Genomic DNA, 27,067 nt, shown 5'->3' on the forward strand with positions numbered 1-27,067 from the left:
CTTGGAGGCAAGGATTCTGAAGCTTCATCTGACATACTTTGGACATGTTGCAAGGTGGAATCAGTCTTTGGAGAGGGATGTTATTCTTGGGAGGGTGGAGGGACAGTGCCAAGAGAGGAATACCCTCAATGAGGTGGATTGATTCAGTGACTGGGATAATCAGGGTGTGTCAGAGACGGTTAGATTAGCACAGGATAGAGCACAGTTTAGGGCTGTTGTACTAGGGTGGCTAAGGGTCTCAGGCACTCGATGGCACATAACAACAACAATAAGTAGTAAAGAAACTGCTCTGTAATCCCAGAGGTACTAATTTTTAATTCAGTTGCTCTGCAGAAGAAGAATGGACAAATCTCCTCCTGTGCAATTAACTGCCTCTGAAAAGTTGCTGGAGGGTCAGCTATGGGTCATTTCCAACTCAGCAGCAAACAACAATAAAAAATGGCATGAAGGAGAGCGCCATGGGTTTCCATAGTTGTGGGGTGGGTTCTCGCATAACAATGAAATAGACTTCAGTGTTTAAATCTTCCCAACCCTATGGAGCCACCAGAATGCTCTCACATTAGTCCCTGAAATTCCTCTACTCGGGAATGGAGGCCACCAGCAGTGACAGATTACCTTCCCTAAAACACTGGTTTTTATCATCACCTATTTCATTCTAATACTTCCACTGACCACAGTGCAAAGCTACTCTTGTTAAGAGCTTGCTTGTGTTTTGTTATTATGGGGGTTTGGGTTTGTTTGCCTTGAAAAACCACAGCACATTTGGATTAAACAGCAATATTTGGATCAATACGATTTGGTCAAAATAGATTTGCACTTGTTCTTGCTATTTTGTACATTTTATTCTCAAATCAGAGACATTTATAATCTCTTCAGCAAGGTCACAAGAAAAAATGGCATCCTAAACCCCCTCCATATGTTCAGAGGAAATAAAAGAATATTTACAGCACGAATTCTGCTATTAAAGCAATGTACAGACAAAAGCATGGCCACTGCAGTGCTGTTTTATTGTCTTAAGTGTTGTGTTATGGTCAGAGCATATTATCTTCATTAGTTAAAAGAACAAAATTAGAATCACATGCAGGCTTTCTTAGCAATTCATTTAATTTCCTGTTTTCTATCTTTTTGATGACTTCTGTAGAAGGATTATTTTAAAAGTTACTCCTCTGAAAATGGTCCAAGAAACAAAGGAAATTTCTACTACGATGCTTTGTGATTTGATGAGAGGAATGTGTTTCTCAAAGTCTACTGATTCCAACCAAGACCAGACAAGGACAAGAGGAGAAAGAGAGAGAACAGAGGGGTGTGGAATGAGGATGAAGGAGGTCATCCCCCATGTGCTTCATGAAAGATAATGATGATGTGTTTTCCACATGTTAGAAACTAGAAATAGTGATGTTATCTTAACTGGGTCAGAAAAACATCACTGACTTCAGAAACTAAATAGTGATAGGTTGTATCCACTAGCTGGTCCTTGGGAGAAATGCAGACAGTCCCTTCACACGGATTCACAACCTCTGAAAACCTGCTGGATGTTCAGCTGTGGGTCAATTTCAACTTAACAGGAATAAGTTTGAGTTTTGTAATACATCAGAAAAGAAAAATATTCTCACCTGGTTACACAGCATGATGAATGTAATAAATGCCACTAAATAACACATGCAAACAGTGTTGTGATGCTTTTTGTCCTGTGTCTATTTTTGTGTATGTTTTGTCATGTGAATATTTCTCAGACTTGCCTAAAAGGTAGACAAATCCAATGTATTTTAAAACAGGTAATAGCAATACAGGAGTCCAGGTGGCACAAAAGTCAAGTGCTCAGTTGTTAACCGAAAAGTCATTGGTTTGAATCTAACTAACAACTGTACAGGAGAAAGACCTGGGGATCCACTTCTGTGATGATTACAGCTATGAAGGACACCCAAGGGAGCAATTCTTCTCACTTGCAATCAATCAAAAGCCAACAACAATCCTGCTGTATTAATAAGAGTGTGAAAATCACTTTCACAGGTAGAGCTTAAATGTTCTTAGAGAGGCCAAATAACTTACCTCTGACCCCATACAAGCCCAGTCTCCACTTCATATTGAACTTCCCGTTTCCTCAGAATTCCATGTCCCTGTTGGTGGTCCTAGATCCAAGACAGTGTACCCCTTCATGAGTCTTACAGAGAGGATAAAAACAGCAGCTTGTAGCTGGCCACTCTGCACCCCTCACTATGCTGCAGCCTTTGAATGTGATGTGTAGTCTTTCTTTCATGTTGTTGCTATTTAGTGTTCTCTTCCTGTAATAAACTGTAGATTTCTAAGAGGTTGTTGTTGTTAGGTGTCATCAAGTAGAATATGACTCATGACGGTATGAACAAAAGATTTAAACCTAGTCGTGTCCTGTACTATCCTCACACTTCTGACACACAAGAGCCCATCTCAGCAGTCACCATATCAATCCGCCTGGTTGAGGGTCTTCCTTTCCTTCACTGACCCTCCACCTTTCCCATCATCATGTCATTCTCCAAGAAACAGCAACTCCTAGCAATATGTCCAACATATGTGAGGTAAAGCTTCATCATTCTTGCCTCCAAAGAGCACTTTGGCTGCCCCCTTCCAAGATATATCTATTCATTCTCTTGGTTGAGATGTCCAACACCACAGCTTAAAGGTGACAATTCTTTTACTGTCATCCTTGTTCATTGTCCAGGTCTCAGATGCATAACTAATAATCAGAAAGACTATGGCCTGAATCAGATGCGCCTAAGTCCTCAAACTGATATCATTACTCCTCAATAATTTGGAAAGATCTCTAACTTCAGATTTCCCCATTGCAATGCATCTCCTTATTTTCTGACTGCTGGTCCCAAGGGTGTTAATTGTGGATCCAAGCAAGATGAAGCTGTTTATAGTTTCAATCTCCTCTCCATCCATCATGACACAGCCTATTGGTCCAGTGATAAGAATCTTTGTTTTCTTGAAATTCAGACACAACCCATACTGAAGGCTGCATTCCTTAATCTTCTGCAACAAGTGCTTCAAGTTATCTTCATTTTCAGCAAGTAAGGTTGTATCATCTGCATAACACAGGTTATTGATGAGTCTCCCTCCAATCCTGATGCCACATTCCTCTTCATAGAGTCCAGCTTCTCAGATAACTTGTTCATCATATAGATTGAACAGATGTGGAGACAGAATATATCCCTGATGCACTCCCTTTCCAATTCCAAACCATGCAGGGCTCCCCTGCTCCATTAGCAAAACAGCCTCCGGATCCAAATAGAAGTCAGAACAATTATTGTTTTCACACTATTCACAGGCATCAAATATCATATAACTCTCGATCACTATGCAATGCCTTTCCTTGTCTCTTACACAGGTGGTTGTTTTGAAGTCTATTTTATCAGAAACTAATATTGCCACTTCTACTCTTTTTTTACTGCCATTTGCTTGATATCTTTATTTTTCACTCAAATAAAGAAACAACATTAAAAATTAATTTCTCTTGTAAGAGAAATTTGGGTCAGTTGAAGGAGATGTCAACTCTCCTTTTCCTCCATTCCACCCATCCTCACACAGATCTTAGCTGGAAACTGCCATAAAAGTGGTTGAAATGAATAAAACAGCTTCATCCTCGATTCCTAGATATGTATGCAGTATTTTCCCAGAAGACTCTGGGTTTTCTAGACTGTGAGACCCACTGTTTTTGCATTCAGGAAAAGGAAAAGAACCATGAGAGGGAGGGTGGCTCCTAGTAACAAGATGTCACCATTCAAAGCAGTAATCCTTCAAAAAGTGTGCTTTAGTGATATTATTTGAACAGGCATACTTCAAAGATACTGCAGGTTCTGCTCCACACCACCTCAACAAACACCACAATGAAGTGAGTCACACATTTTTTTGTTTGCTTGTTTTTTCTGTACCAACCAGTACTTTTCATACTCTTTTTCAGAAGAGTATTCAGAAGTGTTTTCAGGAGAGGCTATGGCACAAAGGATAATTTATTTCATTGCTGATTATTGCTGATGTCAGATGGATCTTGATTGAAAGCAGAGAATACCAGAAAGATGTTTACTCATGAATTATTGATTATTCAAAGACATTTGACTGTGTAGATCATAACAAATTATGACTAACATTGAAGAGAATGAGAATCCCGGAACACTTACTTGTATTTATGAGAAACTTATACCGAGATCAAGAGATTGTTGTCTAAACAGAGCAAGGAAATACTGTCTGATTTAAAATCAAGAAAGATGTGCATCAAGCCTGTCTGTATCTTTTCTCTCAGCCAATTCAATTTGTTTGCTGAGTAAACCATTTGAGAAATAGGCTTTATGAAGAATGTGGAATCAGGATGGGAGGAAGATTTATCAACAACTTGTGTTACACAACTTTGCTTTCTGAATGTGAAGAGGACTTAAAATACTTGCTGCAGTAGATCAAAGACTACAGTCTTTAATATGGATTACATTTCAACATAAAGAAAATAAAACTCCTTACCACTGACCCAATAGGCAATAACATGATGTTGCTGTAAGGTGCCATCGAATCAAGTGACCCTATGAACAACAAGTCTGAAGCCACTTCTACCCCGTGCCATCCTCATCATCTCTAGTATACTTGAGCCCATCACTTCAGTCACTGTGTCAATCCATCTGGTTGAGGGGTTTTCTGTTTCGCCAACCCTCCACCTTTCTAAACATTATATCCCTTCCCAAGGAATAATCTTTCCTAAAAACATGCCCAAAATATGTGAGTTGAAGTTTTGTCAATTTTTCTTCCAAGAAACATTCTGGCTGCACTTTCTCCAGAACATGTCTAGTTTTATTTTTGGTCGTCCATGGGATATTCAGTACTCTTCTCTAACACCAAAATGCACACAAATCAATTCTTCTATCATCCTTATTCACTGTCTAGCTCTCATATGCACAGCAAGTGATTTATAATAAGATCATGGCCTTAATAGGCTCACCTCAGTTTTCAAACTGACAACATTGCTTTTTAGTAATTTGGAGATGTCTCTGGCTGAAGACCTTCCAAATGCAATATGTCTTATGATCTCCTGATTCCTAGTACCAAGAGTGTTGATTATGGATCAGAGTAAGATTAAATCATTGACAATTTCAATCTTTATTCCCATCTATCATGATGTTGCCTATCAGTCCAGTGATGAGAATTTTTGTTTTCTTGATGCTGAGATGTAATACATATTGAAGGCTGTAGTCTTGGATCTTCTGCAGCAAGTGCTTCAAGTCTACCTCATTTTCACAATCAAGGTTGTGTCCTCTGCATAACACAGGTTGTTGATGAGTCATGCTTTGATCTAGACACCACATTCTTCTTCATAGACTTCAGCTTCTTGACTGATTTGACAAATATATTGAACAGGAATGGAGAAATTATACAGCTCTAATGCACATCTTTCTTGATTTTAGAAAATACAGTGTTCCCTTGCTCTGTTCAGACGACAGCTTCTTGGTCAAGATACAGGTTTCACATGATAGATGGAGATAGAACATGATAGATTGATATAAGTTAGAAGTTGTTAACAATTTTATCCTACTTAGATCCACAATCAGTACCATTGGCAGCACCAGTGAAGAAATAAAAAGATATATTTTAATTGGAAAGTTTACTGTCAAGGAGCTCTTTAAAGTGTTAAGCAACAATGCTGTTAGTTTAAAGACTAAGGTTACTGGATCCAAGCCATGATATTTTCAATTATTTTCTATGCATCTAAAAGTTGAACAATTAATAAGGATGACAGAAGAATTGATGCCTTTGAGTTGTGGCCTTAGAAAAGAGTATTGGATATCCCATGGACTGCTAAAGAGACAAAAAAATACGTCTTGGGAAAAGTGTGACCAGTTTGCTCATTGGAGGCAAAGATTGTGAAGCTTTGTCTCACATACTTTGAGCATGTTTTTAGGATTGGCCAGTTTTTTTAAAAGAACATCAAGTCTCTCATCCAGATGTATTGGCACAGTGACTGTAACAGTGGGTTCAAGTAAACTAGAGATGATGGGGATGATGTGAGATAGATGAGGTTCAGATCTAATCTTCATAGCGTTGCTGTGAGTTGTAGTAAACTAGCTGGCACATAACAAGAACAACAACATAATCTAATAAGTGTGCAATCATACTCACTCATTCTTTGCTATTTAATCAGAACTTACTCAATTGCCCCTCCATTGAGTTTCCAAGGCTGAACTGAAGGAGATCTGAGGGAGATTTCCTGTATTTCTCCAGTGGAGCTACTGGTACGTTCGAAGCACCAGGAGACATGACCTTTTGTTTAGCAGTACAACTTCTTATGGAAGACCAAGATGGATATTAGCAGAGACTCTGAATATTGCACCAAAATAAGAAGAACCAACGCAAAAAGAAGAAATTAAGAAGTTAAGGAACTGAACAAAAGATTTCAAAAGGTGGCGCAGGAAGACAAAACAAAGGATAATAACTATGCAAAGAGCTGGAGTTAGAGAATCAAAAAGATAAACTCACTTGGCATTTCTTAAGGTAATAGAACTGAAGAACGAATTCAAGCTTCAAATTGCAATGCTTAAGGATTGAAGATGAAAGGAGTACACAAAGTCACTGTTAAAAAGAATTGGCTGACACAGAAGAATTTCCTGAAACAACATATGATCAAGAGGCAATGGTGATGAAGGAAGTTAAAACTGCTCTGAAGGAATGGGCCAAAATCAAGGCCCCAGGAATTGATGGAATGAATACTAATTGATATATTTCAGCAAATAGATGCTGCCCTGAATGTGCTCATCAGGTTGTGGCAAGAAATCTGGAGGACAACGACTTGGCCAACTGACTGGAAGAGATCTCTGTATTTATTCTTATTCCAAAAAAAGATGACCTCACAGAATGTGGAAATTAACAAACAAATCCCTAATACCACACACACAAGCAAAATCTTGCTAGAGATTATCCAAAAATGACTGAAACTGTACATCGACAGAAAACGACCAGAAATACAAGCTGAGATACCACTTGAGCCTCCTAAGTGTGCAATTAGGGATCATTATGAAAGTATATAAAATATTGCAAGAAATGCAAAAATGTGGTAGAGACATGAATTGAGCAAAGTTGCAGAGGGGAAAATGTCATCAGTGGATTTTCTTAACATAGGCTTGCCACAAACCTTCAAATTGTTGGGGGTTGGGGGACATCTATAAAGCACAACAAATGAGTTATATCTTGTGGAGGACAGTAATCTTCTTACTTGAGTTTGAAGTGTACTTCAAACTTGTTGGCAACTTTGCTAAAATTAAGGCAAAGAGATATCTCTACCATCATCAGCCCCAACCCTCCCTGCTTGGAAATGTACTCTAATAGAATTAAAGGGCACATATCAGAAAATCTGACTTGGAGGAAATGTGATGAAGTTTTCTCCACATGAAAAGGAAATGTTCTGGTTTTCCCATTTCAATGCCTTGGTTCCTGCCAAACCTCTAATCCCAATGTCTTAGAATAACTTGGTATCACATGGCATAGATAGGCTTACTATGGAAAGTAACTCTATGTCAACCAGTTTAAAATTGCTGAATGAGCTCTCTAGTTAGCAATGGCAAATGTGATGGTGAATAGAGACTGTTCCTTGGCACCCTCCCTGCTCCCCCTACAAGCTACACCTAGGGTACCTGCCATATTTGCAATACCTTTGGGAACCACTGCAGGTAAGACAGCACAGTAAAGTTACCGTTTTATTCAATACTCAATGAGAACAGTAATCCAACAGTATGTGGACTTGAAATTCCTTCTTCCACCACCAATAAAGTAGCTTTTCATATTAGGAATCTTGTTTTTTAATTCTCCCATTAAAGGAGACAATAATGTTTCTATTTGGGCTTTACCACAGGCACACAGTGCTGAAGTGGAAAATGTGGTCAGTTTTTTTCATAATGTGGCTGATTCTCATGGTCCTGACTTGGCAGCATTTCTTGGGCATCTGGGTGGCATTAAGAAATATTCCTGAGAGCCAGCCTGACCATGTTACTTCCCAATACCCAGTGGTCAGAGACTACCCAGACAACAGGAACACAGAAAGTAGGCAGTTTAAAGATAATTGATGTTGACATACCACTATGGGATCTGAAATCACAAGACTTATCTCCAATATTTAGTTCATTGACCTTTTTTAAAAAGGCTCACTCATTCAGGTACTGGCTCAGAGAGGTTTGAGAGCTTGAATGTTCATGTAGTAAAGGAGGTTGTTTAAAACAAGCAAAGCTCTTTCCTTCTTGAAACATTTAAGTTCTTTTGTCATACTCTTTTCCTTCTCCTCCTCGTCCTCATTTCTTTTAAATACACTGCTTCTCCATAAGAGATTACCTATGAAAACCCAAGCCTACTGACATCATAACCCTGCTGTTATTTGAAATATCAGTGGCATAGCTTTCAGTGTCACACAAAGACCACCTCAGTGTGGCACTGACATACTACAGTCTTCAATATGGGCTACATCTCAACATTAAGAGAACAAAAATCCTCACTGCAGGACCAACAGACAAATATCATGATAGATGGAGGAAAGACTGAAGTTGTCAAGGATTTCTTTTTACTAGGTTCCACAATTAATAGTCATCATAGCAACAGTAAAGAAATCAAAAGACATGTTGCATTATGCACATTTGTGTTCAAAGACTTTCCCAAGTTTTAAAGAACAAGAATGCCATTTAAAGATGAAGGTGAAACACCCATGTTTATTTTTGCTTGATTCACAACAGCAAAGAAATGGAAACAACCTAAGTGCCCATCAACAAAAGAATGGATAGAGAAGCTCTGGTATATTCACACAATGGAATACTACACTGCATTGAAAATCAAAGAACTCATGAAATATTATACAAAATGAGTGACCCTGGAGGACCCTGTGCTGAGTGAAATATCTCACAAAAAGACAAATAGTGCGTAGTTCCACTGTTGTAAAATGGGACTGACATTGGGATTAGGGGGAATCTAAGAAAAGAAGGAATAAATAATGTGTACTGCATTGAAACATATGAAGGAGAGAACTATTTTAAAAAGGACTGGAGGGCATTATGCTGAGTGAACTAACTCTGTCCCACAAGGATAAATATTGTATAGGACCATTATTGTAGAATGAGTATAACGACCCAGGAGGGATGCAAGATGCTCATTGGGCTGTACAATTTGATGGGGTGGGGGTGGGGTGGGGAGAGGGAAATGGAAAGAATTTGTTCTAATTTGTATTAGAAGTTTGTAAATAAACTAGTGGGGGGAGAGGAATATATGATTAGGTATTATTTTCATGAAAAGAGTCCAGAATAAGAGCTGCATAGTAAAGTGGACTTGGGAGGCAGGGATTATATAACAATGACTTTTTTTTTCTCTTTGAAAAGAGAAAATAAAATTGGGGGGGAGGGGTGGATAGGGAGAAAAATGTGCAACAATGAATAAATGGAAATCCAAAATCTCTGTAAACTTTCATTAAAATTTCAATAATAATAAAAAAATGAAGGTGGAACTGATCCAACCGTTAATATTTTCAATTGCTTCCCATGCATCTGAAAATTTAGCAGTGACTAAGGAAGACAGAAGAAGAGTTGATGCCTTTAAATTATTGTTTGTACAAAGGCTATTGAATATCCCATGGACTGCCAAAAGAATGAATAAATCTGTCTTGAGGGAAGTACAATCTGAGTACTCCCCAAAGGCAAGAATGGTGAGACTTCATCTCACTTACTCTGAGCTTATTTTCAGGAGGAACCAGTTCTTGGGGATAGATATCATTCCAGGAAAATATAGAGGGTCAGCAAAAGAGAGAAGACTCCTTAGTGAAATGGTTTGACACCATGGTTATCACCCTGAGCTTGAGGAGACAAAGATAGTAAGGATGGCGCAGTCAGTATAGGACAAGTTCAGTTCCACCATTCATAGGTTTGCTGAGATCTTGGCTGAAAACAGGCAGTATTAGAGGAATGTCTATCTGCATTTTACTAACTATCCAAAGGCATTTGACTGTGGATTCCAACATACTTTAGCGAATCTTGAGAAGAATGGGAATCTATTGTGTTCCTGTGAAACCTATACTTGGACTAGGACGCAGCTGTCAGAACAGTGCAAGGAAACACGGCATGGTTCAAGGTCAGGAAAGGAGTGTGTCAAGGATGCATTCTGTCTCCATGCTTTTTCAATTTATATGCGGAATAGATCGTTTGGGAGACTGGACTGTATGCGAAGGAATGTGGCATCTGGTTTGAAAGAAGACTCATCCACAACCTATGTTATGCAGATGACAGAGCCTTGCTTGCCTAACCAAGGAGGTCCCAAAGCACTTGCTGTGGAGGGTCAAGAACTGCATCTCTCCAATATGGATTGAAGAAGACATCTTCATCAAGAAGACAAAGATTCTAACCATTTTGGGCTAATTGGAAGAACCATGATAGATGAAGAAGAGATTGAGATTGTTAACAATTTCCGCTTACTCAGTTCCACAATCAACACTCATGGCATCAGCAGTTAGGAAATCAAAAGACAAATAACATTAAGTAAATCTACTGTCACTCACCTCTCCAGAGTGCTGAAGAGTGATGGTGTCAATCTAGAGACTTAGATGTGTCTGATCCAGGCCATCATCTTCACAGTTACCTGCTATGCATCAGAGAGCTGGACAGTGACTAAGGATGACAGAAGAATCCATGCCTTTGAGTTTTGCTGGAGAAGAGTATTGAACATACCCTGTACAGCAAATAGAACCAACAATTCTGTTCTGGAGAGGGAAACCAGGTTGCTTCTTGGAGGCAGGTATTTTAAAACTCTGCCTTACATACTTGGGCATTTTGCCAGGAAGGCCCAGTCCTTGGAGAAAGACATGCTTGGAAGGGTGGAGGGACAGCACAGGAGAGAGAAACCCTAGATGAGATAGATTGACACAGTAACTCGGGTAATGGGGGTAGGTACGTAAGAGACAGTGAGATTAGCTCAGGATAGGGCAGGGTTCAGAACTGTGTATATAAGATTGCTATGAGTCACAAGCAACGCAACAGCACATACCAACAAAATAGTCAAGTCAGGGGCATCTAACGACTGCTACTATGTTGCATCTGACTTACAGAGACTCTCTGTCAGGTTTCTAAGACTGTAAAACTTTATAAAAGAAGATAGCCCATCTTTCCACTGGAAGTGGCTGGTATAGTCCAACCACTGACCTTTTGTTTAGCAGCCCAGTACATTATGCACTATGCTATCAGAGCTCCAGGTCATACAAATAGTTAAAGTACTCATTTGCTAATTAAACTATTGGAAATTCAAGTTCAACAAGATGCCCCTTAGAAAAAGACTTAACAAACTACTTCCAAAAAAGCGGTCATTGTTAGCTCTATAGAACACAGTTCTACTTTGATATGAGTTCACCATAAGTTGAAGTCTACTCAATGGCAGTTTCTAGTATTTCTCCTTGCCTTGTCTGGAAGACTCAAGGATCAAAGAAAAATGTGGTCAAAAGGCTCACTCAATGGACAATGAATAATGATGATAGGAGGAAAAATTGATGCCTATGAGTCGTGGTGTTGGAGAAGAGTACTGAAAATACCTTACACTGCCAATAGAACAAACAAAGATTTCCTGGAGAAAAGACAGCCAGAATGCTCCTTGGAGGCAAAGATGATAAATATACTTCAGGCATGTTGATAGAGGAGAAGCTATTCTTAGAGAGGGACATCACACTTGGAAAGGCAGAGGGTCCATGAAGGAGAGGAAGACCCTTGGTCAGATGGATTGACACAGTAACTGCTGCAGTGGGGTCAAGTGTGTCAGGAAATGTGAAGATGGCACAGGATAGGACAGGGTTCAGAGCTGTTGTTCATAGGGTCACTATAAGTCAAACTGGCTTGATAGCACTTACAACAAAAGCATTGTGTACATACATCTGTGCCCTAAGTTCCCTGTACTAACTCTTCACCACCTCATGTGTATAATATTAGTTTTCATAGACCAATGGAATGAAATTGAGAATCCAGAAATAGACCCAGCTATCTATGGTCAACTGATTATTAGATAAAAAAATCAAATGGGGAAATGATAATCTCCTCAACAAATAATGCTGGCAAAACTGGATTTCTACCTGAAGAAAGCTGAAACAGGATCCACATCTCAAGGTGGATCAGAGACATGGGAGTAAAGCCCCAAACCATAACGTTCCTAAGAGACAAACTGGGATCAAGGTTAGAAGCCCTAGTCCAAGTTATAAAGAGACTGCCAACCAGAAATACACAATCTGAAGAGGATTGAATTGATGCATGGGACCTTGTAAAGATTAAATCCATGTGTGCAACAAAAACTTTTTCCAGCAGGGTGAAAAGAAAACCTACAGACTGGGAACAAAAATTTGGTAATACCATCTCAGATAAGAGTCTTCTAACAAAAGTTTACAGAATACTCCTGGGCCTCCACAAGAAAAAGACTGATAAGCCAATTACAAAATGGGCAAAAGACACGGAAAGAATTTTCACAGAGGAAGATATTCGAATGGCAAATAGACACATTAAGAAATGCTTAAGATGATAGATGGATAGATAGATAGATAGATAGATAGATAGATAGATAGATAGATAGATAGATAGATAGATAGATATGCTTAAAATCACTGGCAATAAGAGAGATGCAAATCAAAACCACAATGAGGTACCATTTCACTCCAGTAACAGTGGCAAAGTTTAACAGGGCAACTAAATTCACTTTTGTTGGGTTTTTTACTCTATCTGATGCTTCTATACATTTTCTGGCGGGAGGAGAGGGTAAAGCTATGCCAATGCAGGTTCTCTTTATTACGTGAAGTTCCTTCTATCTCTTTTACATCATGGAAAAAAGATTCCACCAAGTTCTGAGAACTTGTAAGAATAAAATCTGACACTTAAGAAATAAATAACAACAGAATTAATATTTTGAATTAAGACTTCCTTGATGGTATAGTTAATAAGGAATCAACCCACCCGCATCCCCACATAGAAAAGATGGGCAATCTCCTCCTACGTGTGAGTCAACTGTGCATCTCTCTTACGCAATAGAAATGAAAGAAAGTCACTTAAATTGAGTAAATAAACTCAGAAACTCATTGTCACTCAGAAACGCATTACCTTCAAGTATCACCTGCCTTAGAGTTGGCAGCACGACTGACTCCCTATCAGCCAGGTCACCAGAGCTCACTTGTTGCGTTCCTGTTATAGCAGCACCAAAAGAGGGAGCTCTGGTGATTTAGTCCATAGAGAACTGTGTTGACCCAAAGGCCATGCGTCTTTGGTAGTGCCATGGGAGGAAGAGAGACAATCTCCTCCATTTCTATTTACAGCCCTGGAAACCCAATGAATGGTAGGTAAAATGGAAATCTGTTCCAATTTGTGAGCTATGGGAGTGAGAGATGAGTAAGATGCTGAAAGGTATAAACTCACTAGGAAGTTCAGGAGCAACTTTAGCTAAGTGTGTAACAAATACACTTTATTTAAAATTCACACTTTGCTGAAAGCAATTGGTGTCAGAGCTAAACAAAGGGAAGAGTAAGATATTCATCCGTTCTTCATTAGCCTGTCAAGGGAAAGCACATCAATGGAAAAAAGCCTGGGGCTATTTTCAATTTTTTCAGTTGCCATTGTTCTGTTGTTGTGTGCCATCTGCCATTGAGTTGCCTGTGACTCATAGAGACCCTGTGTACATTAACTCTCAACCCTGCCCTATAGTGAGCCAATCTCAGCATCTCTGACAGATCTAATTCCATTTCTTCAGTCACTGAGTCATTCCATCTCATCTTCGATCTTTTTCTCCTGCACTTTCCCTCCACCCTTCCAAGCATGATGTCCCTCTCCAAGGACTGGTCCCTTCTGCTCAAGTGCCCAAAGTATGTGAGATGGAGCCTCAGAATCCTTGCCTCCAGGGAGCAACTTAGTTTCATACTCACCAAAACAGACCTTTTTTTCCTTTTGGCAGTCTACAGTATGTTCAACACTCTTCTCCAGCACCACAACTCAAAGGCATCAATTCTTCTTCTTAGTCATTGTCCAGCTCTCTGATGCCTAGCAAGTAATTGTGAAGACCATGTGCTAGATCAGGTTGTCTCGAGACTGACATAATTGCTCTTCAGTACTCTGGAGAGGTCCCTGACTGCAAATATCCCCGATGCAGTTAGTCTTTGGATTTCCTGACTGCTGGTGCCAAGAGGGACTGAGCAAGCTGATGCTGTTAACAATCTCAATCTCTTCACCATCTATCATGGTACTGCCAATCGGCCCAGTGGTGACAATCTTTGTTTTATTAATATAGATTTTTCAATCCATATTGAAGACCTTGACATTCTGCAAATCAAAATTAAAATGAAAAATTTTTTTCAGTACTCCTTGTCTTATTTCCTGGAGTGGGTTATAACTTTGTCTAAAACACAGAGATGTATTTAGGTAAGGGTTCAGAAGGTCAGAAAAATTATATCACTTTGGTTTCAAACTTATAGAGACACTCGAGTTCATACGTTATACATTTACAGGAAGAAATTTAGTGTCATTAGACTTTCATCGCTGGAGGAGAGATTTAACTATTTTTAAGTGTAACACAGATAATAGCTGATCAGGAGAAGACCACAGGGAGTGGTGTGAACTGGAATAAAATGGAGACCTTTCACCTCACTTATTGGGATTCAGATTTCATTAAACATACACACATAGACCACTGAGAAACCCTGAGCAGACTAAATTCATTCCACTTAGCCCAACTCTCCTCATTGCGTGGCAGGTAGTGAAATTTAGAGAGAATATATCATTTACTGAAGGTCACGTAACTCCTGAAAAGGCAGGATTAGCCTGACCCAGGTGTTCAAATCCAAAGTCAAAATCCTTTTCCCTGCCCCATGCTGCCTCTGGATTTTAAAAAATGCTTCTTTAGAAATAAGATGGATCCACTTACATGCTGCTCTCATTAAACTAAACGTGGCCAAACTTTTCCCCCAGATTCCTTTTGACAACACATTCTGAATACCAATAAGTTGGTAGGCAGCCAGAGCAAAAAGACAAGCTCAGGCCTGTTGTAAAGAAATGATTTGATGACTGTTATGTAAGTGTGCAGCTCAGGTTTCCCCACCTCATCAGTGAACCCCAAGCAACCCTGGAGAGCCTTGTAAATCACCCAGCATGTCATGAACCCACACCTGTCTTACTGAGAGAGAAGCTTTGACACAATCACTTTCCAGTCACAGGGTGACTGACTGGAAGCCAGATTTTTGCCCACGTTGCTCCCGGAGAAATAAGTTTGGCTCAGCGTACAAAGGCCTGCCGGAATCACTTGTGACATCTACGTCCTGGCTGGCCACACTTTTATGACCTCGTGCAGGGCCACAATTTGCTTTTGACCCCTTGAAGGAGTTAGTTAGATCATGCAGAAAAGATGCAGTGCTGTGTGGTGGCAAAAATCTACTTTTGGAACAATGTGGATTGACTTCAGAACACTTCCACTGCCTTGTTCAGTCAACAAATAGGTGGCTTAGTGGTAAGAAATTGTATGGCCAAGACAAAGGCATGTGGTTCAAATCCACCAATTGCTCCATGGAAAAAAGATAAGCAATTTCTTCTTGTGAAACTGTTTCTGAAAACCCACTGGAGGGTGAGCTACAAATTGATTCCAGCTCAACAATATATAACAGCAACATCATAAGGCACTGTTGCAGGTTCTGAGGAGACAGTGCTGAACAAAGCCAGGAAATCCTTGCCTTGTGAAGTTTACATTTCAATGAAGGGAAATAAAAAAAATATACAAAATAAAACAAGTCAAAACCATTACTGTTGAGTTGACTCGGCTTCATGGACCATTCTTTTCTTTCCTTGAAAAATGAAAGTTATTCTTATATTGGATATTCAGAAATAATAAGCAAAAATATGTTACATCACTGGTACACTTGCTTAATTAATCTCTTTCACAAATCTTGTTTTATTAAACAATATAATATCTAATTAAAGTTTACTACTTTTCAGCATGATTTTATTTATTTATGTTGTTGATGTCTGATGCCAGCAGACTCTGAGAAAACAGATATTCTTTACTGAAGCAGATCACTAGGTGTTCCTTCTGAAGTTCCTTAACCTTCCAACCTTTAAGTAGTTGTTGTTAGGTGCTATTGAGTTGAGTTTGACCCATAGCAACCCTATGAACAACAGATCTGAACCCTGTCCTATCCTATGTCATCCTCACACAATAGAGCCCATTGCAGCAGTCACTATCAATCCACTTGGCTGAGGGTCTTCCTCTCCTTTGCCAACACTCCGCCTTTCTGAACATAATTTCCCTCTCCAAGGAATAGCCCCTCCTAGCAACATGCCCAATGTATGTGAGGTGAAGCTTTATCATCTTTGCCTCCAGAGAGCACTCTGGCTGCAATTTCTCCAAGATGTATTTGTTACTACCACTTAGTAGTTAATGGCAAACTGTTCATGCCATCCAGGGACCCTTATGTAAAAGAAATCATTATGTCACACATTTCATTTAAGAAGGTGAAGGATGTCAGGAATAAAATTTAGTAAGGAGAGGGGTGGGGATGCACTTTAAATATCTGTGTAGTTAGGGAAACCTCACTTAGCAGGAAACATCTGAGTGGAGACCTGAAGATGTTGGAGAAATACACCCTATATAGAGATGCAGTTCCATGTAAACCCCCTGAAGCGTAGACAAATCTAATGTGTTTAAAGAACAATCAAGAGGTCAGTCACCTGGAGTGGGCTAGTGTGGTCTGAGAGTGGTCAGAGATGAGCTCAGAGACGCAAAACATTGGAGGAGTAAGAGGCGTAATCAGGTGAAGAAGGAAACTGAGATGAAGAGGCTGCTGCAGAATCTATTTCATGGAATTTTCTAATAGATTGAATGAGGGATCAGTGATCAAAAGCCATCAATAATGTCTCTAAAATTTGGGGCTTGAGCAATCGGAAGCATGAAGTTGCAACCACTGAGGTGAGAAGTCTGAGGGAGGACCTGGTGTAGGGGAGAAACAGGAACAGGAAGTCATGTTTTGAAATGTTAACTGGAGGTGATAGATAAAAACAGTTTTATTTGAATCTGAAACACATTATTTAAGTTGTGTACACTCATATGTGACAGCTTAAAGATAAAAATGTGGAGTCAAGTAAATGCAATGTTGAAACTCAATGATATCACCAAAGAGTTATGGAAAACAAGGAAGATGTCTAAGTCCTGATCCACTTCAACATAAAAAGGATAAATGCCATTTATAGCTGAGGATTGCAGTGGATGATGGTAAGGACCAAGTGCTTTTCCTCTGCGACAAAGTGAGAGTTACCAAACAACTCCCACCACCACCCCTAGGAACTGCCCTTAAGTAGAGGGAGCTACCTCTCCCAAGGTTATGATCCCATCGCAAGACACCTTGTATTCAAAGATTGGTCAATTTAAGGGTACAAGTCCAGCTGACTTGTCTCCATGAAGGACAAGTCAAACCTTCCAGCTCCATAGTTTTCCACTCTGTCAGCTGGGGCCACAGTTCTATTTACTTCATGCCTCACTCTTTCTCTTCCTTAACTCTGCTGTCTCCACTCTCTCATAGTTTTTCTTTTCATAAAGTTCTTGGTAAACTAAGAAATTCATTACTTTGGAGTGTAGCCAACTCATAGTTGACCTCTCCATGGATTTTTGAGTCTACAAATCACATGGGAGGAGATTGTCCATCCACAGAGGTGCTAGAGGATATGAAATAGCTGCCTTTAGATCATCAGTACAACAATGTATGAACTATGCCTCCACGGCTTCTGAAGTCAACTATCTCAGTAAACTAGCCACACACAAATCTCTAATTTAGAGTCTGTTTTCCAGGAAATCTGGTTTAAACAGCAGCTTGGGGCATAGCCCTTAACTCTTGACAGTTTTCTCATTTGTAATAATGAGCAGGGTTTAGAGCTGTTGTGCATAGGGTCGCTATGAGTCGGAAACGACTCGATGGCACATAACAACAACAACAACATATCTATGTAGTAAACGATTGCTGCAGAAATGTTGTTGATTGGCCCTGAATCAATTCTGACTCATGGTGAACACATGTATGCAGAAAAGTGATGCTTCATAGGACTTTCAAGGAAACCCTTTGGCAAGCAAAAAATCACCAGATTTGGCCCTTGAGATGCCACTGGCAGGTTGGGTTAAATTGACAAGTCATTGAACATAGGGTGTCCTGAAACTGACCCAACCCAACACTGCACTACTTAAGAACTGTTTCAGGAATTAAGAGATATTATATGTAAAGAATTACAGGTCTAGAATAGTTATTGGTTAATAGCTTGTGCTAAAAAAATGGGAATGACAATTGTGAGAATTAAATTTTTACTGTTTGACCTTCTCAGTCTTTAAATTTGAAAAAGTGCCATCTTAGAGCTCCTTTGTGTCCCCCCCAAGAACTCTCTAAACTATATACTGATGGTTGTTGTGTGTGTGTATGTGTTTTACAAGTTCTGACAGCATGCTCTCCCGTTATTTTAGTAATTATTTGTTATACCATTCTACATTGTACTTGCATGTTTAATGTTTTCTTACCCCTTTTCCCTGTAAGCTCCAAGTCCCTCTTATTCATCGCTGTATCTTTGAAGATTAACACATTGTAGGCACTTTCTAAATATTTGTTAAATTGAATTGAATTAGCCTCCACCTGAGTTTATTATGGACAAAGGCCTAACTCAGTTTGGCTCAGCTCTGAAAATTATAGATCTATTTCTTTTTTATGGTAATCTCATCTGGTTTGGACTGTGAAACCTCCCAAAAGACTATTCATATTAGCTAAACAATCCATCTATCTAGTAACTCAAAACTAATTTATAGAGCTTTCATTTAAATAGAGCAACAGAATACTACATGGTATAGACTAAGTAAAGCTGTACATCAGAGTTCTATGATTTTCCCCTATTTCCTCAATCTTTATACTGAGAAAATAATCCAAGAAATTTGCCTCTATGCATAATAATGAGACAGTAGGAAAGATGGATTAACTACATAATTCACTAATATCCATAAATGACACAACCTTGCCGGCAGAAAACAAAGACTTGAAGCACATGCTGATGAAGACTGTAACCATTGGTATGGATTACATCTCAATATCAAGAACATAAAAAATTCTCACAACTGGACCACAATTAGCGTCATGATAAACAGCTTGAAGTTGTCAAGGTTTTCATTTTATTTGGATCCACATTCAATGGAAGCAGAAGTCAAGAAATCAAGTGATGTATTTCATTGGGCAAATCTGCTGCCAAAGACCTCTTTAAAGTGCTAGAGAGCAAGGATATCAGTTACAAGGTTAAGGTGTTCCAGGCACAGGCCATGGTATTTTCAATTGCTTCATATTCATGTGAAAGTTGGACAGATCAACGAAGAATTGATGGAGAAGAAAATCTCATGTGTGGATCTAAGTAAGATGAAATTATTGATAGTTTCAATCTTTTCTCCATCTATCATGATGTTGTGGAAGGAGGAGTGGCATCAACTTCCATAATAGCTTGCCTCTGGAAACCCTATGAACCTGGAGAGAGGATGAAAGGTACCCAAGCATTGAGAACTCTCCTTCATAGAGTCACTATGAGTCGCCTGTGACTCGATGGCACTTAACAACAACAGCCATCATGATGTTACCCTATTGCTCTAGTAGTGAGAATTTTTGTTTTCTTGATGTTGAGATGCAATCAATATTGAAGACTGCACTGTTTAAGCTTCTGTAGCAAGTGCTTCAAGTCCTCTTCACTTTCAGCAAGCAATGTTGTATCATCTGCATAAAGAAGGTTATTGATTAATCTTCCTCCAATACTAATGCCACATTCTTCTTCACAGAGTCCAAATTCTCGCATAGTTTGCTCAGCATACAACAGATTAAATAGACACTGAGTAAGGACACAATCTTAATGCACATCCTTTCTAATTTTAAACCATGCCGTATTTCTTTGCTCTGTTTTATCCAAGTCTTTTGGTCTAGGTATAGGTTTCGCAAATACAAAAAGCACTCTGGGATTGCTATCCTTTCTCAAAGATAGAAATAATTTTTTATGATCTTTACAGTCAAATGACTTTGCATGGTCAATAAAGCACAAATAGACATTCTTCTTATATCCTAAGCTTTTAGTGAAGATCCTCCTAACATCAGCAATGATAATAACCCAGGTGTCACTGCCTTTTCGAAATCCAGCTTGAAAGTCTGGCAGTTCTATGTTTATGTACTGTTGTAGCCATTTTTGAATGTTCTTCATCAGTATTTTGCTTGCATTTTATGTCATGCCTGCACCATCTTACCCAGGTAAAAGCCCTGACTCTTCAGTACAAGACCCAACCCTTTGACTTCCACCAGGCCTTGTTCATAGCTCATGGGCATACAGCAAGCAAGTAGCAACTCAAGAATTCTGTGCTAGGCCTTGGGAATATGATTACAAACAAGATCTTACAAGCAAACAGTGAGATAAGCAACAAACAAATTAAATTATTTTATTTTAAAAATGAAACCTACTGTGAAAAAAAACCAAGACATTGACCTCATCTAAATAACGAATGAGACTTCTCTGAATTGATTTACAGTAAGACCTGGAAATAAAAAAAGGCAGGTATGGAAAAGATAAGAACAGTTCAAAGAAAAAACGATCTCCCAAGTGGAGAAATAAGTCAGTACGTTGAAAAAAGGAGAAAACTCCAGTGTGAACAGAGCACAGTGAAGGAGGGAGAGATAAGGTTGAAGAGGAGACAGTCAGTTCATGAAGAGCCTGTGGCATTTCATGCAAATCAGTGCACAGAGTAAGAAGATCATTAATTTCCAGTACTGTCAAAAGAGAACAGATTGTAGAGGAGCAAGCAGTAGAGGTGGCAAAAAGAATGGCTTCTTGTTGTTGTTATGACTCACTATGTCAACAAGGACTCATAGCCACCCTTTGAACAGGAGATCTGATCATTGCCCATCCTGCACCATCCTCACCATCTCCACCACGCTCAAGCCTAAACCTATTGTTCAGTAATTATGTTAATCCATCTTGTTCAGGGTCTTCCTCTTTTATCTCTGATCCTCTATCTTTCTCAACAAGATGTCTTTTTTCCAAGCACTAGCCCTTTTGGACATCATGCCCTAAGTATTTGAGATGGAGTTTTACCATCCTTACCTTCAAGGAACAATCTGGTTGCCAGACGTAAGATTGAGAATGAGGATGGAAAAATAAATTTCTTCCACATATATTTTGAAGGAAGATTTTGTTGAAGTAGGAGGTGAAGGGGAAAAAGGAACCAAGAATGGACCCTAGGGTGTTGATGCTGTTCACAAAATGGGAAGGAAGGAGGCAGGATGACAAGATTTGAGGAAAGAGCCAAGAGGTTTGTTATGGGTTTGTTATGGAAATGCTACATTTTGAAAACTCATTGACCTACCTGGGCCTGTCCTGGACAAGAACAAAGTTCAAGTTCTATTGGGATTTTCTGAAGTTCTTAAGGCTCTAGGAAAGCCTGGGGAAGAAATAACAGACCTGCTGTGCTAGGGGAGAATAACAGTCAAAAGAACAAAGCATAAAGCAGCACTTGTCTGCAGTAAAGGTCAACACTCTATGTTCTTGGAAGCCTAGATGCAGGATTGTGAATATGTGGATCTAACGACCAGAAGGAAAGGTGTTATCCAATTAAGCAGGCAGCTCGAGTACAGTCCTTGGCTCATTGCCCTCAATTCTATGAAGAAGGATCCCCTCATCCCACATGCCACTGGAATGGAAACCACATTTAAAGCAAGCAAAGACCTGCCAGCTGGGTACTGTTCAGACATCTGCAGACAATCAGGAGCCTCCTCGTGCCTGTGGTGCTATTCACACTGGCTTCATACTAAGAAAAGCAAATTTCTTTTCTAATCAATGGTCAGTCAGATCTGGAAAGTGTGCTTTGAGGCTTGTTGGACTTCTAAGGGTCTAGAATCCTGACACTTCACAGCTTGGCCTAATTTCATGCCCTAGGGGCTCTGTGTTTTGATGAATTCTCAGTGCAGTCCAGGAATTACTATCTGATTATCCATCCATCAAAAGATGAATGGAAATAATTTAAGAAGAATTGGTGATAACTCTTCTCTGAATGTTTGGTAGAATTCAGCCATGACGACATTTGGTCCAGGACTTCTTATATGGGGGAGTCTTTTTATTATCTGCTCAATTTCTTCTTTTGTGATGTGTCTGTTCAAGTGTTTTACATCTGTCTGTGTCAATCTGAGTAGGGCATGAGTTTCAAGGAATTTGTCCATTTCCTCTAAGTTTTAAAATTTATCAGAGTATAGTTTTTCATAATATTCTGATATTATACATTTCCTTTCCTCTGGTTCTGTTGTGATGTCACCTCTATTATTCCATAAGTGAGTTATTTGTGTTTTCTTTTTTGCCCCCCTTTTGTTAAGTTTGCCAATGGTTTGTCAATTTTAGTGACCTTTTTGAAAAACAAACTGCAGGTATTGTTGATGGCTTCAATTATTTTTCTGTTTTCTATCTCACTGGTTTAAGCTCTTGTTCTTAAAATTTCCTTTCTTCTGGAGGCTGTGGGTTCAGATTGCTGTTCATTTTCTATTTGATAGAAGGTGTTAGATAATTAATTTTGCTTCTTTCTTTATTTTTTATGTTTGCCTATTGTTATGAACTACCCCTGAAGACAGCATTAGCTGATTCCTAGAGGATTTGGTACATTGTATTTTCATTATCTTTTCCTTTGAGAAACTTTTTTTATTTCATTCTTTATTTCTTCTATAACCCAATCATGTTCTGTTGTTGTTGTCATGTGCCAGAGAATCGCTTGTGACCCATAGCAACCCTATGTACAGCAGCTCAGATTCCTTCCTTATCCTAAGACAGTCTCATTAATTCTGACACACCCACCCCCATTGTCCCAGGTACTGTATTAATGCATCTCATTCAGGGGCTTCCTCTCCTATGCTATCCCTCCACCGTTCTGAGCATGATATCCTTATCCAAGGACTTGTCTTTCCTGGCTAAGTGCCCAAAGTATGTGAGATAGAGCTTCAAAATCCAAGCCTCCAAGGAGAAACCTGATTCAACCTCTCCAAAACAGATCTATTTGTTTTCTTAGCAGCTCATGTTATAACACATGTCATTTAGCTTCCACATAGATGGTTTTGTAAGTTTTATCCTCTTGTGGTTAATTTCTAGTTTTATGGCATTGTTGTCTAAGAAGATACTTTGTATTATTTCAGTGGTTTATTTTAAAAAACATTCTTGAGGCTTGCTTTGTGCCCTAATATGAGAACAATTCTGGAAAATGTCCCATGTGGACTTGGGAAGAAAGTGACTTGAATTTTAGTTGGCTGCAGTGGTAGGAGTACATACACAAGGCTGAGTTGGCTGAATGTGTAGTTTAGATGTTCTGCATCTTGGTTAAGTTTCTTTTGAGTTGATCTATCCTTTGGTGAGAGTGGTGTGTTAACTATCGTGGTGCTATCTAGTTCTTTCTTCAATTCTTTTAACAATGGTTGTATGTATTTTTCAAGTCTATTTGGTGCTAGATGTTGACCAACGTTATGTCTTCTTAGTCGACTGTGCTTTTAATCATTAGATAGTCCCCTTTATTACCTTTTATATGTTTTTAATTCTGAAATCTATTTTATCAGATATTAGTATTGCCGCGCCTCCTTATTTTTTTTTTGTGGATGCCATTTGCTTTGTATATTTTTTTTCCAGTCTTTGATTTTTCACTCTATCTTCACTTCATAGATAAGTCTCTTGTAGAAAACATATTGATGGGATTTATTTTCTCTTTCTCCATTCTGCTACTCTTTTTTTCTTGATTGGTGTAATTAATCCATTCATATTAAGTGTGATTATTGATAGGCCAGGCTTTTATTAACTATTATTTTTAATTTTATACTGGTTTGTGTACAGAGTTCGAATACATTGCTTTTGACACAGAATCTTTCCCATTTCCTTCAGACACAATCTTCCCTTCAAACTGTGTGACCCTATGATTATCGTCACCCCCACCCCTCCACCCATCCTCACCTCTCTCCTTCCACACTTCTCCTCCCTTGGATCCTCACACTTCTTCTACAATAATGGTTGTATACAGTATTTGTCCTTGTGGGATTGAGTTAGTTTACTCAGCATAATACTCTCCAGTCCCTCCTAAGTTAGGTAGTAATTTACAAAATCATTGCTCCTGAGTGCTGCATAGTATTCTGTTCCATAAATGTACCACAACTTCTCAATACATTCCTGTGTGGTTGGACATCTGGGCTATTCCCATGTTCTTGTGATGGTGAATAACACTGCTATGCACATTGGTGTATAAGTCTCCATTTGTGCCTCAACTCTCATTTTCTCAGGGTATATTCCAAACAGTGGAATAGCTGGGTCATATGGAATGTCTATGTTCAGTTTTTTAAGGAAATGCCAAACTTTCTTCCAGAGTGGTTGTAAGTTGTTAACCAGTTGCAGAATGAAAACAGGGACACAAGGAATGAATTCTAAAGAAGAGGAAGGCCAAGCAAAGGTCCTCACAGCTTAGGACTGAAAAGCTTAGCTTTCCCATGGTTTTTATTTCATTAAAACCAACAATAAAAACCAATTCCTATTTCATGAGGCTATATGTCAATATAAATTCTGGTGGGAGGCTGGATGGAATTCTCTGTCTGCAGAAGGTGTCCAGTCCAGCCTGGACTCTGATCTCAACTGCGGCCCAGCTATCACTATGCTGAGCTATCCAGAGTGGTTCCATTTTAAAATCTCAACAATAACGTATAAGAATTCCTATCTCACCACGTCCTTTCCAACATTTATTACTCTCTGACCTGTTAAACTTTTCCACTGCTACTAGAGTGAGATAATGTTTCATCGTGATTTTGATTTGCATCTCTCATTTTGCTAGGGATTTTAAGCATTTCTTCATGTGCCTGTTGGCCTCATGAATAACTTACTCTGTGCAATGTTTTCCATGTCTTTTGCCCATTTTGTAATTGGGTTATCAGTCTTTTTCTTGTGGAGGCCCAGGAGTATTATGAAAACATATTTACAGGACCCTTGTTTGAGATGGTACTGCCAAATGTTTGTTCCCAGTCAGTAGGTATCCTTTTCACCCTGTTGAAAAAGTTTTTGATGAGCACAAAGACTTAAACTTTAGAGGTCCCATTTGTCCATTTTATCCTCTCTAGATTGTGCGTTTCTGGCTGTCTTTGGCAGTCTCTTTATACCACAGACTAGGTCTTCTAAGCTTGATACCAGTTTTTCTCTTGTGTACTTTATGGTTTGGGACTTTAGTCCCTCATCTTTGATCCACCTTGAGTTGATTTTTATGGATCCTGTTTCATTTTTCTACACATAGCAATCATGTTTTGTCAATACCGTTTTTTGAAGGGGTTGTCATTTCCCCATTTAATAGGTTTTATTTCCTTGTAGAATATCAGTTGACCACAGATAGCTGGGTGTAATTCTCAATTCTGTTCCATTAGTCTAAGAGCCTGTCATTTTACCAGTACCATGCTGTTTTGGTTACTACCACTGTGTAGTAGGTTTTGAAGTCAGGGAGTGCTATGGCTCTAACTCAATTTTTGTTTTTCAGAAGTGCTTTGCTTATTCAGGGTCTCTTTCCTCTTCATATAAACATGACAATTTCCCCTTTAATCTCCTTTAATGAAATTGGTATCTGTTTTGGGAGCACTTCCAAAACAATACTGAATATATGTGGTGACAGTGGGAATCCTTGTCTGGTTCCTGTTCACAAGGAAAATTTTTTTAGTCTTTCTCATTGGGAGTGATGTTGGTTTTTGGTTTTGCATATATACTTTTCACTATGTTGAGGAAATTCCCTTCTATTCCAATTTTGCTGAGGGTCTTAATAAGAAAAGGGTGTTAGAGTTTATAAAATGCCTTTTCTGCATGAATTGCTAAGATAAGATGGTTCTTGTTATTTACTTTGTTAATATTATGTTTATTGCTTTTCTATTGAACCATCCTTGCATGTTGTTGATCTGTGCTGTTGAGTCACTTGTGACTCATAGCGACTCTATGTACAATAGCCCTCAATCCCACTCTATCCTCTGCCAACTTTGTCTCTGACACACCTACCCTCATTACCACAGTCATTGACTCAATCCATTTCATCAATGGTCTTCCTCTCTTTCTCTGTCCCTCCACCCTTCTAAACATGGTGTCCCTCTCCAAGGACTGGTCCCTCCTTGCAACATGCCCAGCATATACCAAACAAAGCCTCAGAATCCTTGCCTTCAAGGAGCAGCCTAGTTTTACCCTCTCTAGGACAAACTTGTTTGTTCTTTTGGCAGTCCATGGTATAGTCAATACTCTTCTCCAGCACCATAGTTCAAAAGCATCAATTTCCTTTTTATTATCCCTAATCATTGTCCAGCTCTCTCATGCATAGCAAGCATTTGTGAAGACTATGGCCTGGATCAGGCACAGCCGTCATTGCTCTTCAGTACTTTGGAGAGATCCCTGACAGAAGACTTCCCCAATGCAGTTCATCTTTTGATTTCCTGCCTGCTGGTAACAAGAGTATTGATTGTGGAGTCAAGCAGACTAAAGCTTTTAACAATCTCTTATCTCTTCACAATCTATCATAATGCATACATTTTATGAATCCTACTTGATCATGATGTGTTTTTGGATTCTATTGGCTAGGATTTTGTTAAGGATTTTTGTATCTATATCCATGAGATATATTGGTCTGTAATTTTCTTTCTTGGTATTATCTTTGTCTGGTTTTGGCACTAGGGTTATGCTCACATCATAGAATGACTTTCTGGGAGTATTCCATTTTTTTTTCAAGTTTTTAAAATAATTTAAGTAGAATTTGTGATAGATCCTCACTGAATGTTTCATAAAATTCAACTGTGAAACCATCTGGTCCAGGACTTTTCTTATGGGCAAGTCTTTTTATGACCTGTTCAATTTCTTGTTTTGTGATGAGTCTGTTCAAGTGTTCCATATCTATCCTTGTCAATCTGAGTAAGGCATAAGATTCAAAGAATTTGTCCATTTCCTCTACGTTTTCAAATTTGTCAGAGTATAGCTATTTATAGTATCCTAATATTATGAATTTAATATCTGGTTTCTGTTGT

Source organism: Elephantulus edwardii, unplaced genomic scaffold, assembly GCF_000299155.1.
Source record: "Elephantulus edwardii isolate Elephantulus edwardi_28Jun2011 unplaced genomic scaffold, EleEdw1.0 scaffold00082, whole genome shotgun sequence".
NCBI classification, from domain to species: domain Eukaryota; kingdom Metazoa; phylum Chordata; class Mammalia; order Macroscelidea; family Macroscelididae; genus Elephantulus; species Elephantulus edwardii.